This window comes from Ictidomys tridecemlineatus, chromosome X (genome assembly GCF_052094955.1).
Source record: "Ictidomys tridecemlineatus isolate mIctTri1 chromosome X, mIctTri1.hap1, whole genome shotgun sequence".
NCBI lineage: Eukaryota > Metazoa > Chordata > Mammalia > Rodentia > Sciuridae > Ictidomys > Ictidomys tridecemlineatus.
The window spans coordinates 96,869,414-96,885,085 of record NC_135493.1 but is presented as its reverse complement, the minus strand read 5'-3'; the positions used below and the strand labels follow the sequence as shown (position 1 = coordinate 96,885,085).

General features: G+C 36.2%; 1 pseudogene; it reads left to right on the top strand.

Annotated features, from left to right (window-relative positions):
* The first annotated feature begins 11,338 nt into the window (after positions 1–11,338).
* On the top strand, positions 11,339–11,775 carry LOC101965338 (large ribosomal subunit protein uL24 pseudogene; annotated as a pseudogene).
* The last annotated feature ends 3,897 nt before the right edge of the window (positions 11,776–15,672 follow it).

Sequence of the window (15,672 nt, the reverse complement as noted above, 5' to 3'; positions counted from 1 at the left end):
TGGAAGTGGAATATGTCAATGGAAGCAAGAGTAAGAAAGGAGACAAAGAGGACCATTGGCAAAGAAATGCAGATGACTTCCAGAAATTAACTCCAGAACTGTAAGAGAATAAATAAACATTAAGTCACTAAGTTTGTGATAATTTGTTACAGAAACAATAGGAAAATAAAAGAGCAAGCCAGTTTGAATAAATCTGAAAGCTAAAAAAAAGGAGAGCCACACAAACACACACACAATATCTGACTTGTTGCACATTTAATGAAAATGGAAAATGCAACACATTCCTTTGGAATCATGAAAATACTATTATAATATAATATTAATATATAATAAATATAATATATAATTATAATATTATAATATCCAATACCACTATATCTCTTAGAATAGTGATAAAACAAAAATAAAATTTAAATATAACAGAAACTCTCTTAATTTGCCTCCACTTTTCTTTTTTTTGGTACTAAGGATTGAATCCAGGGGAGCTTAACCACTGAACCCCACCCCCACTTCTTTTTATTTTTTTTCCGAGATAGGGACTCCTTAGGTTGCCTAGGGCCTTGCTAAATTGCTGAGGCTGGCCTTGAACTTGCAATCCTCTTGCCTTACCCTCCCTGGGATTACAGGTGTGCACCACTGTGCCCAGCTTAATTGGCTTCCTCTTAAAAGAGTTGTGCATCAATTGATAATCTCCATTTTAACTGTAAAGCATAGTACTCATGTTCACAGCACATTGAATATTTTAGGGCAATAATACCCATGCCTACTTCTGATCCCACCAGTTAAGTGTTCTGTTCTAAGAATGATTGTATTTGTTCCCAAACCTATTAATTTCAATAGTACATCTATAATCTGATGACAAATATTATAATTCTTTATGTACAGATTTAACTACACAATTGGACTAAATATGTCACCAAGGGATTGGATCTAGGAATGTCCCTCGAAAACTTCTCGTTAGTCAATACAGCAATGTGCAGAGGTGAAAAGATTGAATTATGAGAGCTGTAACCTCATCAGTGGATTAATCCATTTGAAGAATTTGATGGATTAATAATTTAAATGAACTACTGGGTGGTAACTGAAGGAGGTGGGCACAGCTAGAGGAGAAAGGTCACTAGGAGCATGCCATTAGAGACTATTATCTTAACTCTGGCTCCTCTTACTTTCTCTGCTTCTTGGCTGCCATGAGCTGAATAGCTTTCCTCTGCCACACTCTTCCACCATGATGTTTCTGCAATGGAGTTAGCTGACTATGGACTGTACCTCTGAAACCATGAGCCCACAATAAACTTTTCCTTCTCTAAGTTGTTCTTGTCAGGTATTTTGGTCACAGTGATAAAAAGCTGACTCACACAGGGATGAAACAGAAGTTAGAAAGAAATCTATTGTTATATAAATACACTTAGGAAAGACTTAATGCTAATGAATAATAAAAGTTTTAATTGAAATATGTATGAGGAATATAAACTTTTGGAGGGCTGGGGTTGTGGCTCAGCGGTAGAGCGCTCACCTAGCACATGCAAGGCCCTGGGTTCAATCCTCAGCACCACATAAAAATTAACAAATATTGTGCCAATCTACAAATAAAAAATATTTTTAAAAATTATATATATATATATATATATATATATATATATATAAACTTTTGGGAAAATCATACTTAAAGTGTTTTGAAAATGTCTTCAGTTTCTTCAGTCTAAAAACATTCAGAAATGAAAATCAAAGATAATGTTGTTCTGGCTAAGAGTATAAACTTGGGAGCCAGTCAACCTGCATTTTAATCTTATCTCTATTTACTAATTACGTAATCTTTGGCGAGTTTCTTAACCTCATACGTAAAATGAGAATATGTAAGAATAATTGATACCTCAAACAGATACTGGGAAGATTAGCAATAGTTGATGCACAGTAAATGCTCAATTATTATACTATTACTGCTAATATATATGTGGTTTATTCAACTAACAGCAATTACCTGAATAATTTATTGGTGATGCCATACTCAAAGAAGGGGCCTGGGTTTTTTGTTAAAAGATTGATAAATACATGTACCTGTAGCTTTATGTTAAAATAGGATTTTTTATTCTTCACTTTGGCCAATTTTGCCAATTAAGAAAACATTTCTAGTCCTAGTCACAACTGATGAAGAATTTCTATAGATTGGTTTAAATTTCTGTAACTTATTAGCCTCATGTGTGTGTGTGTGTGTGTGTGTGTGTGTGTGTGTGTGTGTGTGTATATATATATATATATAATCCTATAGAAATTCACAGCTCCTGGGACATATAAGTATCACTCACCCAATCTTTTCTACTCATGCATTTTTTTAAAGATTGAAGAGTCTAAAATAGTAAAGTAATCTGACATTTTATTCACTCTGATTCTGCTGGATTTTTCCATGCACCACTCATTGTATACAAAGGCCATGGTCCTTTCAAGCTTAGATTGTCTTCTGTAGCTGTCCTGGTGGACTCTCTTTGTATATGCTACTAAATATTTCAATGTTGTCGCATCTTTGCTGATACATTACCTTACAGAATCATATTGAAGTACATGGTGTTTGAGCTATCTGGAGACCTAGCCTATTGTATTGTATTGTATTGATTCAGGAATCACCCCAAGGAGACTACTGACCCTACTGATCAGAAGTGAGAGAAATGAATCACTACCTGCTGAGAAAATAAACAGTTCCTTTTTCTTCTTCAAGATCATAAGGGCTAAAATGAAAAGGGTAGTGGGCTCACAGGTTGCTTCTGATAGAATCATCTTGAAGTTTTAATAATTAGAAATTGGGCTTTTCCTAAATTATTTATATTAGAAATTAAAAATTATTGAGGGACAAAATATTTCCCAATTATTTGAATTGGATTTGGGGGAAATACCCCCAAGTCTATAGCTGTTGACTCAAAGGAAAGACTAACAATAAGGAAGAAAATATCATTAAAATACTAAGAAGCTTCTTCCTAAGGACTAAATGAGACTTGGCCCCTCTTCCTCCAATTTAGGAAAATCATCTCAGATGGAGAAAAAACGAAAGATACATTTGAGTTGAAGACAAAATGGCCAACAAAAATTCAGACTAAATGATGGCAAATAGGAAATTACTAAAGGTTGCCTTTGTTTTTCTGTTCTGAAAGCTGGATTTGTTTGACTAAAATAATTCAGATTCAATCAAATGTCTTAGATTAAGAATCATAGCTTTTAACATTAAAAGAAATACTCACCATTTAGAGGCAAGAGCACAAAGTGACATGTTAGAATACCTGGATTCTGGTCCCAAATCAACCATGTGAACATGGTGAAAACTCTTAACCTCTTAGAGGTGAGTGAACTGGTTCCAAATACTCATTGGGTTCTGACATAGAACCTTGGACATAGCATTTAACCTTTCCTATTCACTATTTGCAAAAACAGGGCTAACTGAACCAAATTATTATGGATATTCCATGATTAAATGTATATAGTATAATTAATAATTATTACTGGAATAATGGATAATAATTATAATATGCTAATAATATTTACATATGCAAAGAGCATAGCACTGTATCTGGTATACAAGTGCTCAATAAATACTAGCTATAATTTATTCATTTCTTAGGGATGAGATCAGTGAGACTGGCAGGAAGGAATGGAAGGGGAGGATTTGGGGGTTTTTTGTTTGTTTTGGTACTGCGGATTGAACCCAGGGCACTTTACCACCAAGCTACATCCCCAGTTCTTTTTATTTTTTATTTGGAGACAGGGTCTTCCTAAGTTGCCCAGGCTGGCCTTGCATTTTGTGTATGCTATCAAATATTTCCTACTACTGCCTCAGCCTCCCAAGTCACCCAGATTATAGGTGTGTGCCACCATGCCCAGCAAGAAGAGTTATTTTTTTAAATGATTCTTTACAAATTTCTAAGCCTCTACAGAAATGTTGGTACCATATAGTAAATCCCTAAATCCCCGAGTGACCACACCCTAGTTAATCAAATCTCTGGTAACTGATCTTGCTCTTTTATATGAATGTTAGAGGAGTGCTGCGTTGGGTAGATATGGCCAGGCCTCAGGGATCACAAGCCTCATGATGCTCAATCACCCAGCGGAACAGCACAGGAAGTGTGTGTTGACTTTGCTCATCCTGAAGGTAATACAGCTGGAGGCTGCCAGCTAATTTTGTTCCTTGCAGACAAACAATTTTCTTTCTTGAAGAAGATCTAAGTGGTGCACTTGAATGCATGCCAACAAGAGCTTCCAGGAATATATATACCTTCAGCATATTTTACTAGAATAAGTTTTCCCTATTTTTTCATGCCTGAAATAATTTAAAATTTTATAATTAACATCTTTTATAGTTTTCTTGTACATATTTTAACAAATGTTTGAATTGTTCATTTTAAATAACAAATTAAAATTGCAGCAAAGGATTTTAAAATATATATTTTAAATGCTGATCTACTTACTTTATTTTTCAGGCAATTAAGTAAGACCTCATTGCTCTGCTCCTAAATTTAACAATAAAGTTGGCATTTAAAATGCTGAGACAATTATAATATTTCACTCATCTTCTGAATTTAATTAAAATTTGTGATTTTGAGGTCATATTTTATTATCACATGCTCATATTAACTACAAAAACAACATTCTCTTCTTCTAGTTATTTAAGCATAAGAGCTATATCCATACCAGCAAGTATATTCTAAGAAGTTCTGCACTGCTCAATTGTGATGGACAAAAAATCACTTCACATTTCTAGAATGTGGTGAAGGATTAGTTAAAATATGTTTCAGTTGAGCATGGTGAGCACACCTGCAATCCCAGTCATGGGGGAGACTGAGGCAGGAGGATCACAAGTTTGAGCCAACCTCAGCAATTTGGTGAGACCCTGTCTCAAAAATTAAAAAAAAAAAAAGAGCTAGGGATGTAGCTCAGTGGTACAGTGCCTCTGGGTTCAATCCCTAGTACTGCAAAATAATGATAGCATAAAATATCTTTCACATAAGTGAGATATATAAATCACATTGAAAATGAAATATGTTTTATATGTATCCTTACATTTTACCAAATTCAAGGTAATAGACTATGGTTTTGCATTGCTCTGTGATAGAAAGAAGTGACCCAAACAAGTCATGAACTTTAGAAATGAAAAGCCATACTCTGATTATTCATTATGACAGCAAACCAAGGATATTTGCTCACATACATTTTTACAGAGACATATGAACTGACAGATTGAATCCTATAGATATATACTAGAATTTCCAATTCACTTTAAGACATTTTAAGAAATATGAATATTGGTTCTCTTGATAGCCTAAAGATTTAAGAAATTTATTCTGTACATAAATAAACCATAGTTATTATGTAACTAACTTCTGGATTCTGCAGCCAAAAAAAATCCTTCTATTTTGATAAGATCAGTAAATATGGATAGCAAAAAAAAAAATTAATTTAACATCATCTAAGTACCCCATATTTATTTATTTAGGTATCAAGGATTGAACCCCAGACCATTTTTATTTTGCAGAGACAGGGTTTTGCTAAATTACTTAGGGCCTCACTAAATTGCTGAGGCTGGCTTTGTATTCGCGATCCTTCTGCCTCAGCCTCCCTAGCTTCTGGGATTATAGGTGTGCACTACCACACGTGGCAGTACACCACATTTTATTGTGTACTTTTTCCAGTGTTCTAACATAGAAGTTTTCAAACATACAGAAAAGTGGGGAGAACTGTATAGTGAACACTCACATTTAGATTCTACAAATAGCATTTAACTTCACTTGTCCTATCACATTTATCTGTGTGTCAAGCCATTTCTCTATCCTTGTGCTATAGTTTGGATGTGATTTGTTCCCCAAAGGTTCATGTGCTAAAGACTTGATCCCAATTGGAAGTATTAAGAGGTGGTGGAAGCCACCTTTACCTTTACGTGGGACTTAATGAAAGGTGATTAGGTCATTGGGAGCACATCCTTGGAAGGGTTCAGCATAGTTTTCCCGGGATTCCAGTTAGTTCCTCCTGAGTTGGTTGTTATAAAAGTAGTGAGCCTGGTCCCTGAATACCTCAGACTTCCTGTATCATCACATGCTCTATCCCATTCACACATGCTTCTATCACAATGCCATCTGCCATGCTGTGACACAGCCAAGTGGTGCCTCACCAGAGCTGAGTAGAAGTGAGCACCATGTTCTTGATTCTTCAGAATTGTGAGTAAATAAACCTCATTTTTTTATACATTACCTAGTTTGTTATAGTAACAGAAAATAGATTAGTACACCTTGTATCAGTCCAAATTATTTTTAATGCATTTGAAAGTACATTGTGTATATATATATATATATATATATATATATATATATATATATATATATATATATATACATCAGCATTATTTTCCTTAAATACATCAGAACTAAATGAAGTTTAATATTTGTGTTTTCTTGCTATTGCCCTTCTCGGACTATTCCCTGAAGACCTTAAAAGAGCATGCTACAGGGATGCTGCCACATCGATGTTCATAGCAGCACAATTCACAATAGCTAGACTGTGGAACCAACCCAGATGCCCTTCAATAGATGAATGGATAAAAAAAATGTGGCATCTATACACAATGGAGTACTATGCAGCAATAAAAAATGACAAAATCATAGAATTTGCAGGGAAATGGATGGCACTAGAGCAGATTATGCTTAGTGAAGCTAGTCAATCCCTAAAAAACAAATGCCAAATGTCTTCTTTGATATAATGAGAGCAACTATGAACAGAGCAGGGAGGAAGAGCAGGAAGAAAAGACTAACATTAAACAGAGACATGAGATGGGAGGGAAAGGGAGAGAAAAGGGAAATTGCATGGAAATGAAGGGAGACCCTCATTGCTATACAAAATTACAAATAAGAGGTTGTGAGGGGAATGGGAAAATAAACAAGGAGAGTAATGAATTACAGTAGATGGGGTAGAGAGAGAAGATGGGAGGGGAGGGGAGGGGGGATAGTAGGGGATAGGAAAGGTAGCAGAATACAACAATTACTAATTGGGCATTATGTAAAATTGTGGATTCTGCAATCTGCATTTGGGGCAAAATTGGGAGTTCATAACCCACTTCAATCTAATGTATGAAATATGATATGTCAAGAGCTTTGTAATGTTGTGAACAACCAATAAAAATTGTGTTTTCTTTTGAAGTAAAATTTTGATAAAATGTGATGCTAATGTATTGAATAGATTATTCAATGAATTTTCATAAATGCACAAATCTATTCAACCAGAACACAGAATAACAATATTACCCCAGAATGTTATCTCATGTCACTTCTCAATCTCCTAACACTCCATAAGAAAATATCATTCTATACTTTTCTCTCATCATAAATGAGTTTCATATGCTCTATAAATTCATATAACTAGAACTGTACATACTCTATTGTTAAGGCTTTATTCAGTCAACATTTTTTTCTTTCTTTCCTTCTTTCCTTTTCCTTCCTATCCCCTCCCCCTCTCTCTTTCATCTTTCTTTCAGGGACTGAACCCAGGGACAATCAGCCACTGAGCCACATTCCCAGCACACCCCCCCCCTTTTTTAAATTATTTAGAGACGGGGTATCGCTAAGTTGCTTAGGGCCTCCGTAAATTTCTGAGGCTGGTTTTGACTTTTGATCCTCCTGCCTCAGCTTCACAAGCCACTGGGATTATAGGCATGAGCCACCCCCAGCTAACATATTTTTTTCCTATTCATCTACGTTGTTCCTTTTGATTGCTAAGTAGTATTTCTTTCTGTGAAGATACTGTTTATCCATTGTCCTAAAGAAGGTTACATGGGTTTTCAATCTTGGGTTATTATAAATAAAGCTGCTATGAACCTTCTTGTACTAGTTTATATGTAAACCAATGGTGTTAATACCTTCAATTTTAGTCAAACTGGTAGGTATTCTATGTTAGCTAATTGTAATTTTATTTTGCATTTCCCTGATGACTAATAATATTGGACATATGTTCATGTATTCATTGTCCATATATGTGAGGGTTTTACTTAATGTTTTTGCTCATTTTAAATAGTTTTTTTTCTTTTTATTGTGGAGTTGCAAAGATTGTGTATGTATATCAATACCGTATTTTGTCAAATGTATATATTTTACAAATTTTTCTCCCAGCCTGATGATTGTTTTTTAATTTCTTTTCTTTTGATACTGGCAATAAAACCAAGGGGTACTTCTACCACTGAACTACATCCAGCTCTTATTTTTTATTTTGAGACAGGGTCTCACTAAGTTTCTTAGGGCCTTCATAAATTGCTGAGGCTGGCTTCAAACTTGCCGTCTTGCTGCCTCAGCCTCCCAAGTAGCTGGGATTACAGGCCTGTGCCATTGTGCCTAGTTGTTCATTAATTTTCTTAATGATGCCTTTTGATGAGCAAATTTTTAAAATTTTACAAAGTCTAAATTATCATTGTTTTTCATTTATGGTTACTGCTTTCTTTATCCTAAGAAACCTTTACCTGACCTCATGTCACAACGATAATCTACGTATTTATGTAAAAGATTTATAGTTTTACTTCTTATTTTACATATCTGTCCCATCTCAAATTAATTTTTGTTTATAGCATAAAGTAAGAATTGAGCCCGCATGCCTGTAATTTTAGTGGCTCAGGAGGCTGAGCCAGCTTCAGCAAAAGCGAGGCCCTAAGCAACTCAGTGAGACCCTGTCTCTAAATAAAATACAAAATAGGGCTGGGGATGTGGCTCAGTGGTTGAGTGCCCCTGAGTTCAATCCCTGGTTACCCCTCATACCCTCCCAAAAGAGAATTGAGTTTTATTTCAGTGGTTCCAGTATCATTCATGGAAAAGACTTTTCTGTCCCCAAAGAATTGCCTTGGTTGTTTTGTCCAAAAGTCAAATGACTTTACAGGTGGGAGGATGTTTCTACACTCTATGCAATTTTACTGATATATTTGTTGATCCTTATGTCACACTGTCTTCATTACTATTAAAATATAAGCCTCAATTGTCAGTTATTTTAAGTTCTTTAGCTTTGTTCTTTTTCAAAATTACTTTGCATAATATAGATTTATTTTTTGCATTTCCATATGCCTTTATTTTCCTCTATGCCCTATCCAATTAGTATTTCTTTAAAACTCTTCTGGGATTACAATTAGGAGTATGCTGCCTCTAAAATCCATGTTGGAGAAATGATATCTTAACAATTATGAGTCTTCCTATGTAGAAGCATGGTACATTTTTTCATTTAGATTTTGATGAAATTTTCTCAGTAGTATTTTGTAGGTTTTAATATAGAAGTTTTGAATATACTTTGATATATTTGTTCCTAATCACTATATAATTTATGCTGTTGTAATTAAAATTTTATTCTCTAATGTGTGCTAGTATATAAAATGTAATTAATGTTTATGTTATTTAATTTCCAAATATATGGGGCTTTTTCTAGATCTCTAATTTTATTGTAGTTACAGCACATATCTGTATAATTTCAATCCTTTTAAATTTATTGAGCCAAATTTTATGGTCCATCAGATGCTCTATCTTACTTCATTTATGTTTACCAACAGTTTTTGAAAAGATATGAAAGAAATACAAAAATAAAACCCTGTTTTCTTGCAGTTTACCAGTCACAGGGAAGTGTTAAAAATATAAAGATGCAGGGTGTAGCTGTACACACCTGAAATTCCAGCAGTTTGGGAGGCTGAGGTAGGAGGATTGTCAGCTCAAGGCCAGCCCAGCAACTTTATGATACTCTGTCTTAAAATGAAAATAAAAAGGACTGGGGGTGTAGCTCAGTGGTAGAGCACCCCTGGGTTCAATCCCTGATAGATTAGATAGATAGGTAGGTAGATAGATAGATAGATAGATAGATAGATAGATAGATAGATAGACAGACAGACATACACATATATTCATACATACAAAGTTAAGAACAGCTAAAATTATGTTGTCAGTATGGATTAAATACATAAGTGATGAAAAGTCCTAAAGGAAATTATCTATCAGAGCAGGGGCTCAATCAGCACGTGTACTACTCCACTATTTCTGGATGTGAGTGTTTGAGCCAATTCTTAAAACAGGTGTTGGGAATGATCTGTTGGAGTGAATATTAGTGAAGTGATATGTAACACAAGAGATTTTAAAAAGAGAACTGGGATATCATGAACAAAAGACAGTTTGGAATCTCTTTCCCTTTTTTTCCTTCTGTCTCAGTCCATTTTCTCCTGCTAGAACAGAATGCCACAGACTGAGTAATTTATAAAGAAAAGAAATTTATTTCTCACAGTTCTGGAGGTTGAGAAGTCCAAGATCAAAGGGCTATATCTAGTGAAGGCCTTCTTGCTCTCCCATAATTTAATGGAGGGTACCACATGGTAACAGAAATCCACTGCATGTGAAAGAGAAGAAAAGAGGGCCCCATCCCTCTCTTTTATGACTGACCCACTCCTGTGATAAAAGCATTAATTTACTCATGAGGATGGAGCTCTCATGATTTGTGTACCTTCTATTAGGCCTCTCTCTCTCTCTCTCTCTCTCTCTCTCTCTCTATATATATATATATATATATATATATATATATATATATATATATATATTGAGATGGACACAGTGCCTTTATTTTATTTTTTTATGTACTGCTGAGGATTGAACCAAAGTGCCTTTCACATGCAAGGCAAGCACTCTACCACTGATCTACAACCTCAACCCTAGGCCTCATTTTTGTTACAATGAAAATTAAATCTCAACATGAATTTTAGAGAGAACTAATATTTAAATCATAGCACATATTTTTTCCACAAGAATTTTTTCTAACTTAATATGTCTCATGCTTTGGATAAATGCTGGCTGTGCACTGTCTCTGCACCCAAAGATCTCTTAGTGAAGAGGAAGACACAGGCATAAATTGGTAGAGTACAAGCTTTAAGAAGTGGGATGCTAGCCAGGGGCAGTGGTGCATGGCTTGTAGTCCTAGTGGCTTGGGAGGCTGAGGCAGGAGGATTGTGAGTTCAAAGCCAGCCTCAGAAACTTAGTGAGACCTTGTCTCTATATAAAATATAAAAAGGGGGTTGGAGATATAATTCTGTGGTTAAATGCCCCTGGGTTTAATTCCTGGTACAAAAGGAGGAGGAGGAGGAGGAGGAGGAGGAGGAGGAGGAGGAGGAGGAGGAGGCAGCTAGTACCAGAGTAGCAAGGTGAAGTAGAAATAACTAGTTTACTCTGCCTGGAGTGGCATCAAGAGTATCTTAGATAGAGGATATCATTTGAGCTTGGTCTCTAAACATGTGTCTACTGGACAGAGAGAATGAAAAATGCCTAACAGCATGAAAATATAAGACAGAGGCATCAGGTAGACAACCATTATGGAGTTCAACCTTGTGGTGATCCTGTGATGCAGCAGAAACTATAAATGCTATTTCAGTATCCTCTCACACATGCGCAGGAAGATTACAGTAGTCTCTGCTCTCCAACGAGTTGCAGCAGAAGTAAAACATTCATTCCATACCCACCTGCAAGAATGACAAAGTTCAGGGTTTAAGACTCTAAAATGATTGCAAAATTGGCAAGGAAGTCCAGGTATATAGAAAGAAATATGTCATCTATATCAAATGGTTGCAGCATGAGAAAGCTAATGAAACGACCATTCAAGTGGGCATTCATCTAAGCAAGGTGGTTATCATCAGGCTAAAACTGGACAAAGATAGAAAAAAAAATTATTGAATGTGAAGCCAAGTCTCAACAAGTTGCAAAAGAAAAAGGCAAACATAAGGAAGAGCTTATTGAGAAAATGCAGGAATGAATATAACCTGTTGTGCAACTACAGCTTAAGTGGATTCCTAGCCTCAAATGTGTTTCTTTGGAACTTTCCAAGATGTCTCTGGAATGTTTCATTGCCTTCCTGTTTTGTTATTATTGTGTGGCTCTATCAATTCACTTTTTCTATTTTTATTTATAATTTTATGAATAAAAATTTGCACTGTTTCCTAATTTCAAATGATATTTACATCATTTTATAAGTAAAATCTATCGTATCAAAAAAGAAAAAGAAAATATAAGACAAATTGAAATAATAGCCTAGGGTATATGTATATGATGAGTGGGGATACGAATTTGCAAAGGCGTGATAGAGCCAGATAATTAGAAAATTTGATTGTGCCTAAGGAGTTTGTAATTTAAGTGAATAGTAGTCATAAAATGTTTTTAAGCAGTACAGAGGCTTGATCATATTTGTGTTTGTAAAGATAATCGGCAAAATTGGGAAGGATGGTGTATTAGCTTTATGTCACTGTGACCAAAAATACCTGAGAAGAACAACTTAGAGGAGGAAAAGTTTATTTTGGCTCATGGTTTTAGAGATTCAGTCCACGGTCAACTGATTCCATTGCTCTGGGCCTAAGCTGAGGCAGAGCATTATGGCAGAAGGGCACAATGACAGAATGCTGCTCTGCTCACGGTGGTTAGGAAGCAAAGAGAAAAGGAGGAGCCAGAGGGACCAGATATAACCTCCAAAGGCATACCCCCAGTGACCCACCTCCTCCAGCCACACCCCATCTGCCTAGAGTTACCACACAGTCATTCCATTCAAACTTGGATTGACTGATTATGTTACAGCTGTCATAATCTAGTTATTTTACCTCTGAATATTACTGTATTAACACAGGAGCTTTTGGTGGGACACCTCCTTTCCAAATCATAACAGGTGGATTGGATTTGTGAGAAATTAAAGACAAGAAGATGAATTGGGAGACCATGTTGTAGCTCAAGTGATTGAGGATCAATCTGAAGTGAGGCAAGAGAGAGGAATTAATATGTGAAACATAAAGGAGGTAGAATGAATAGACACCTGGGAATTAAGACAAAGTGGTCATTAGTTATTTCCACTTTGAATGTATGTAGTAGGTTCATGGTGGTTTCATTAACAAGGAAAGAAAATGCAATAAAAAGGCAGATCTGGGGAGAAAAACTGAGTTCTATTTCTTTTACCTTGAAGAAGAAGGATCCATTAGCCAGCTGTTACCATAGATCTGAAAATCAGGAAAGGGTTTAATGCTAGAGATTTGATTTGCAAGTCATTATTATTGACTGGACATCAGTTAAGCAGGATCTATACTTGACTGGTATGTCTGAGGGAAACTGGACCGTTGGAGGGAGAAGCCCCTTTCAAAGACTTTGAGTAACTATTAAGAGAATGGAGGAGTAGAAGAATATGGGATAACAGAGATGAGTGTTGAGTGCCACAGCTGAAGTTGCCCCAGCAAACTTCCAGCTGATTGGCTCACCATGGCCCCAGCAAACTTCCAGCTGATTGGCTCCTCTGCAGTGATGGTCATTGGGTTGTTTCCCCGCCCTTTCAGATCCCGAAACTGCTCATTGGGGGACTCTTTTGGCTCCGCCCATGATACCCAGCCAATGGCCCTCAAGAGCGGGAGGAGTGCGGGTTGAGAGGTTCAGCGGAACCTGGTGGTGGCAGTTGGGCTCTGAGGGAATTCCTGAAGAGCTCCTGTGGTGAGGCGTGTGTGTTTGCTGGGGCCTCTTTGGTTGTGGCTCTCAACAGATGAGTGCTAGTGATGTAGAAGGATGATCTGTAATAACAACTCTAAAAGTTTGGTTTTTAATCTTGCCTTATTTATTAAACAACAGACATATCAAAAGAAGTAACTGGAGGAAAATTAAGCTTACATCACATATTAATTAGAACACTTTAGGGTTTCTGTAAGAGAAATCAACTTGAGCTAGCTTTGGTAGAATAAGTGACTTTCTTATGTGGATTCAGTGATTCCTCATAGAATCCCAGAGTTAAGAAAGCTATTTTAATCATGAGTCAGACAACCATTGAGGATGCAGGCTCAGCTACACTCTGTCTACCTTTTTCTTTGTCTCTCCCATTCCCTCCAGTCTTGTTTTCTCTACTTCTCCTGATGCTACAGCACCTACATGGATATGATATAGCATTGGAACTCAATATTACCAATTGCCTCTCCCTATTCTAAATCCCCAGGGAAGTTCTCCATTGGCCCAGCGTGGTGAGATGTCCCATTTTAATCCAGTTAACTCTGTGTGTGTGTGTGTGTGTGTGTGAGTGCATGTGTGCATGTGTGCATGCTTTGTACGTGTGTGTATGTTTAAAGGGGTGAAGGAACTCCAGGCCAATTAAATTATAATGGGTGGGATCCAGAAGTCAGTATTTTTGTTTATAAATGCCCCACTTTGAAAACCAATGGATTAGGCTCCATTATTTTTATGAAAATAAATACTTTGGTAGGGATAATAATGCCAGCTCTCCCCAATCCCTGCCCCATACATATCTATGTCTTAATACCAGAACCTGTGAAAATCTGAAGGTCAGGTGATTATCAACCATAACAACAACAACCACAAGAACAATAATTCTATCTATAACTCTAATTCCTCTAAAGAAATATTATTTTGGATTATCTGGATGGGCCTAATATAATCACAAGGGTCCTTAAATGTAGACAAGGTAGGCAAAAATGTCAGTGTCAGCTATGCACAGTGGCACACACCTATAATTCCAGCTACTCAGGAGGTTGAAGCAGGAGGATCACAAGTTTGAAGTCAGCCTCAGCAACTTAGCCAGACCCTCAGCAATTTAATGAGACCACATCTCAAATTTTTAAAAGGTTTGAAAAGGGTGGGGATATAGGTCAGTGGTAAAGGACTTCTGGGTTTATTCTCCAGTACCCCGCCACACAGCAATTCAGTTTTAAAAATGAGTGTCAGAGTAATATCATGGCTGAATTTGAAGATGGAGGGGGGCCATGAACTAAGAAATGGGGACAGCCTCTAGAAATTGGAAAAGGTAAGAAAGAAGTCTTCCAAAGAGTCTCCAGAAAGGATCTCTACTCTGTGGACATCTTACTTTAGCCCAGTGTGACTATTTTTAGACTTCTGTCCTCTAAAAATGTAAGATGTGTATCTTTTTCTTCTTCTGAAAATAGCATGTCCATCTAACCTTTTCATTTAGAAATATTTCTCTTTATTTTTTCCTTAGGTCACACATGTATTTTCTTTACAGGAGTGGTTATGATACCCAAACCCACACAATTAGGCTCTTCCTTTGGTGTTTTAAAAACTGGAATGATGTTGAGACCCTGTCTCAAAATCAAAAACAAACAAACAAATAAAACAAAACAAAACTGGAAATGGGGAAAGAAAGACATCTTCTGTCTGATAGCAATTTAATAGGCATAATCCCATTCCTACTTCTCAGAGGCCATGGTTCCAAGCCTGTAGTTCATGACTTTGGGAGGTTTAGAAAAAAAATGACCCTGTCTGAGAATGGTAAGATTGAGAGCCTGAACTGGAATTTGAAGCATTCTAGCTTCTGGTTCCATTTATCCCCAAGACCAATCATAGAATTACAACTTGGGTTACACAATAACCTAAGCTACTTCAATTTAGTATTTGTTACTCCAATCAAAATAACCTGACAAATGCAGACAATAAATAAATAAACCCAGTAATTAAATGAAAAGTTTTTAAAAACCTACATATACACATCTATTAGGATGCAAAAAATTATTTTTATTAACCCATTGTGTTTTTAAAGTACCTTCCATAAGGGAAACTTTTACTAGTGAAATGAATAGGACAATGCCCTGCTTCCGGACACTTACAGATGTATTCATCTGTGTCTGTATTTGCCAACATACTTTTCTGCAATAAGTCCTTCCTA